The following is a 6,003-nucleotide window of genomic DNA, read 5'->3' on the forward strand; positions in this document are numbered from 1 at the left end:
CATAAATGTAGTCTCGGGTGCCTATGTCAAAAATGATCAGTTGAATTTTGAATTGAAGCTGATGAGATATAAAAGGGTGTGGCCTATTTTTTTTTTTTTTTACATATTCACATGCCATAATAAATATTTACCATACCATAGTACATGCCATAACTCTGAGGACACTGAGGTCAGATGGCGTTTTTTTTTTTAATATATATTAAAAGCCTGTCATAAGCCAATCAGATTTTTCCTTTTATTAAGATTTATTAATAAAGTTATTTATTGTCACTCATTTAGTTTGTCCAGTTGTCCTAACTAAATAAATAATACGCCTAACAGTACAGTACTATAGTGAGTAGAAAAAACTATGTGACATAATTGAAACATATTAACATACAACATTACACATAATATGAACCTTCCACAGTAGAAATTGAATATTTATATTTGAAAAATTTTTTGGTATAGGCCTAACATTTTTGTTATTTTTCTTTTAATGTCCTTAAAACTGTCATTTTGTATGTAGAACATGACAATTTATCGATACATTTTACCTGTCGTTATATTAATTTCTCTAATGAGCCCAATAGTTGCTTAATAGCAAAAACGTTATGTTATGTCAGATCTCCCAGTAAATCTATACAGACAAAAAAAACTATCACAAGATGATGCACTGAATCCTCAATACAAAATGCATTCGTGCCTTCAACATAATGTAGCCATATTTGCTTTAGCGTTACACACACATCTGTTTTTCAGCAAGCAATATAAAAAGAGAGACATGGTATTTGCACTTAAAGTCTTTAACGGCAGTCTTCTCGACAGTTAATAGCCTGAAATGGATTATTGTCTTAGGTAATCACACATAAATGGATATATGGACTGTGTGGAAGTCATATCCATTTATCCGGCAGTTTAGGCTCTTTGAAGAAATCCGTGTTTTCCTCTAGTGCCGCGCCACACCCCTTGGAATCCGTACTGTACTTCAAAGGCACGGCAACTCACGATGCATGAATGTTACGTGCATATCCGTATTTAAGGGACTGAACTAGCAAGGATGACCATATTTGTCTTCTAGGCAAAATCACCTTCTGCTGCATCAATAGACCTGGATAATATGGTGTGATCAATACAGTTTAAGTGTAATCCGAAAGATTGAAAGTGCATTTCATTTATACATCACCACCGTCACATACGCGAGCGGCATTGATTGAGGCAGGATGGCGCATACAATGTGACTGTGACACACATAATATGCACTTTGACCTAGTTTTAACAGTCATCAATCAATCATGGCCTTGGTTCTACCAGCTTAGTTACTAAAAACAGCCGGATTTGTGTTGACCCGGAATTTTTTAACTTTCATATTTATTAAGCATAAATTGCTTTGCCATTTTCGAATCTGTGTCAGATGGTACACTGAGGGAGTGTGCAAGGAAAAGGAAATTAGCACTGCTGTTTGACAGGAAAAAGGGATGTTTCTGCATGCGCTGGACTTTGTCACAGTCATATGAGGTCAAGCTGGTGACCTCTCAGTATTTTTGTTCTTAAGGAGACGCATACATTTTTATATTATGGCGAATCCATCGGATGTCTATTGCAGCAACACTCCAAAGTAATTAGCATGAAATGGGACGGCGTTTGACAGAGCATGAAATCCTAATGATGTGTTTACATACAGTGCAAGTTAGACACTTACGGTAACATGAAAAGCATCATTTAGCAGGACCATTTATTAAAAAAAATCTAATATTTTATGTTTACTTCAGGGATGCACCGATAGGATTTTTTTGGGCCGAAACCAATATCAATTTTAACAAACAATTATTGGCCAATACCGATATTTGTCACTTGCCCTTAAGTTTTAGTTCTAATTAATAAAGTCTGTCATTAAATAGTGCTCGATTATCATATCATAATATAATGCTTGAATGATTGATGTTAAGAGTGTATTTTCAGATATTTAAAAAGCTTTGCCATTTTACAAAGATAAGCTGATTTGGTCGAATCATATATCAGTCTGGTAAGTAAACAAAAAAAATGTACTAGCCAATGGCGATTCTGTTGCTATGGTGTGCGTAGAGGGTTGTACTACAAGCCATTGCTGATGCTGCACTTCATAGAGATCAATGCATTGACCAGCGCTGACGGCATGTACGCACACGGACATGGCAAACTGATTTATTATATTGATGTTGAGCAATATCATACAAGTAGCCATGTTATGTGGCTCTATATCCCATTTTAACATTTTAATTACTTTTGCCATCATCTGGCACTAACTTGGAAGTTACTTTAATAACACTAATAATCTAATTAGTTAACATAAATTGTAATCTTTAGCAAACCTCAAAATGAATATCCATTTTTCATACAGTATATTATAATATTGTGAAGCCTACATGCAATTGTAGCTTTTAAAATCATTAATTTCAGTTTTTCATGTTTTATTTTTTACTTCGTTAGAAAAAGAATTTAATCAATTTAAACATCAGCCATACCATGAAAGCAATTATCGGCTTATCAGCCATAATTGTATTATCCATGCATCCACAAATAGAATTATACCCAGGTGCTTATTTCTATACATTTTCTGTAGATCCCCCAAGTCTAATTTGGTTGCATCCTTCTGATTCATGAAGTCTGACTGGTGGAAAGGCCTCTGGTACTCTGACTTGGCTTGACACAAGAGCAAGGATGTGTGTTTTTGTGATGAAAGGGCATGATGGGAATTAAAATGCATGATTAATGGACAGAGCTTGATGGTAAAGGTTATTGCTCATTATGTGTATTGATTATGTTCTGCTTCTTTTTTTAGCTGGGCGATTTAAAGCCGTAGTGAGCATCAATCGTATCTTGAGAAAACAAGTTTCCTGTGATCTCGAAAGTGGTCATATGGCCACTTTTGAACATGCGATTGTGTATCTAGAATAAACTGGACTGGTCATACAAGTTAAAAGTATGAAATCATATTTGAAATTATAATTGATCATGTATTAACTGAAATCTTATGCAAGTTATAAATCTTTAAAAAATGTGTTTCCGTATCATCAGAAAAGAGAAAATACAGATAACACCTGCTTTCCTCTGGTTGAATATCCCATATGTGAGATTATAATTAGCTCTCCCTCTAAGTGTCACAATCTGGGATGCAGATTTTTTCTTGCCAGCGACATCAGATAAAATGTACGACACCAGTGCCACCACATGCAGAGGACAAAACAAGAATAAAATGGAGAGGATTGGAAAGAAACAATCAGCTTAAAATGTAAATTTATGTCAGGTCTGACTGTGACTCTTGATGATCCAAGAAGCAAATTAAGAGAAATGTTTGAGGCGCTGCAATTTCTGTGCTAGTGTACAAGAATATGTCATGAGAGTTGACTAATTGACTAGTAGTCAATATACTCGGATATAGTGAGGTTGAGTGGTTTATGGTCAGAGCTTGACATTAACACCCGCCAACCCGCCATTTGCGGGTGGATATCAGCTGTGGCGTGTAACACAGTCACTCCCACTAGCCACTTTGGCAGATTTAATTAATTGTAGTCTTCTCAAAAGGCATCTGTTAAAAATCGCATTACTCATTATAACCAATCACACCCGATTCTTTTGAGCTTATGAATTCAATGTCTAATAATCAGAGGCATTCAGATTAGTCATCGCTGAAACGCCGGAGTTTTGTTCAGAGCGTGCTCTCTGAAATATGCACTCTCATCATAAACAACAAAGCAGAGGTATGTGCGGTGTATGTAGGAGATTCATTCATAAAGTTACTGACTGTTTTTGTTCTATTTCAGCAGCGAAAATTGTTTTCAAAAAAAGAACCGTAGCAACGTGTGGAAATGGCTAAAAAGCCAAGTGCTCCTCTGCCACCATCTACTGGTTATAGTAGTAATTTCATGTCTTTTTATTTTTAAATAAATGTGTTTTTTTTGCCACTAATGCCGAGTTCAGACTGAGTTCAGTGTGAGTTGCTCTTTTCACACTGCATGACTATCTGGGATATCATTCAGTCGCTGCTTTGTTCACACTGCACGATATATCGGCGACAGGGGGTTTCACACTGCTTTCAAGAAGAAGAATCACAGACAACTCAGTCCAGTCCGCAAACTAACGTTTCACAAGCAAACACACGCGAGATGTGACAAGGAAAAAACGCGAGATCACACATGCATCGGACTAGAATTGTTGTTAAAAACGATAGACTGCAGAAAGTTTGCGATCCAAATTGTCCGTGCTCGGTTTCACAAACAGGGCTTAGACTAAGATTATGCATTAATCCTTTAATCCATTAATTAATAGACATTTAAGTAACTTTTATAAACATGCCCTAGAAAAATCATTACTGGTGTGCGTCTTAAGACAAAACAATAGCACTTACATATTTTAAGATATATCAGAGCAAGTTTCTTTTAGTTAAAACAACATGCATTTTAGTCTAGGACTAGCTTAAGCCTTGTCTGTGAAACCGGGGTTTTATTCAAATGAGATGAAAGTGTTCAAAAAGAACAGATGCACACACTAAAATATTTCAAGTTTTATATTTGAAAATCAATAAACAACAAATAAAACAAGCAACTCTATGCACCTCTTTTAAGCAAGATTCTATTCTGTGGCATTTCCTTCCTTATAATGACCGTTGTCGATATCAACGCATTATAACAGTGCACATCCACGTATCACTACGGATGCGCTCTCGTTTCATTCAAATGCAACTTGCGTCTTGCGTCGCTGTTTTTGATTGTATTGAAAATTAAATCAGAGGACTTTACTATCAATACTACTATAATATTGTTGTGATCATCTTGTCTGGATAATTGTTTTGTACGCTGTACAAAATGGATTTATAAATGGGTACGATTTAAAACATTAATCTCAGTTCAATATGACCCCGTAATTATTTGTCGTAAAAAAAATCTTTGTAATAAGTGTACAATGAATATACATTAATATCCCTTAAATGTCACCCTTAATAGTCTTGTTTGAACTTGTTCGTTCTCAAAACAACATTTTGTGTCCAATTATTTCCCAGTAGTTTTGGTATTGAGGTCAAAGTTAACTTGCCTTGCGTTCGCTATACAATAATGGCTGATGGTCACGAAGACGATGCGGCAGATTTGGGGCAGATTCAGGTTTCCCCCTATGACTTTCCTGCAGATGGTGACCATCCTCGATTGAGTTTCCCTCAGGACTTTTGTAAAAGCCAAAATATGACCCCGCCTCAGATTTGATCCTTTTAGAAGGCTGAAAAATCTCCAGAGCGCTGTCACTGCTTTCGGCCATTTTCAACCAAGAGTTTTCAAAATCGCGATAATCAAACATGGTTTTAATGATAATTACATTTTAAACGATAATACTAACTGTCAGTACATTTTATCGTGAAACCGGTAACCGTCCCATCCCTAAGATGCGGCCTCATTTAAAAATAGTCAAATAGTAAAACACATCTTGAGATGCCTTCATTCGCTCCAGCTGTTTTTGAACGAAAGAACGCATCTTACATAAACATACCCATATAAATGTGTCCTATCAGGGTGAAACCAGCATAATCATGCAAAACAAGCCACCAACTAGTCGATTTTGAGACATTCTTGTTTTGCGGAACCCTAGTATCATGATTCCTCATGTTTCTTACTGTGTTGGAAAAAGTGCAAGCTTCAAAGCAGCTGCGTTTTGCACATTTCCAATTATATTTCATCCTTCTGGTGACCTTGTGCTTTAAATCATGAGCTCTTCAGCTTTCTGAATGTTAAAAAGGATTTTTGATTCATGTAGTGGTTTTATTCAAGCTCAGAGAACTGTTGCGTTAATGCTTAGTCCTAGCATTTCCTCTTAATCTGACTAACGAATTCTGTGACGCCCCATCAATAATGTATTGATCGATTGAGACAAAGTACTCTGAAAGCAGCACTTTCAAGACGGTGTAAAACCAGCAGCCAACTTCATTCTATACTTCTCTGAAGCTGGTATGAGGTAATATGATCGGGTAATTAATGTGAGTCATATCAGCTTACCTCT

Source organism: Gobio gobio, assembly GCF_949357685.1.
Source record: "Gobio gobio genome assembly, chromosome: 25".
Taxonomy (NCBI): Eukaryota; Metazoa; Chordata; class Actinopteri; order Cypriniformes; family Gobionidae; genus Gobio; species Gobio gobio.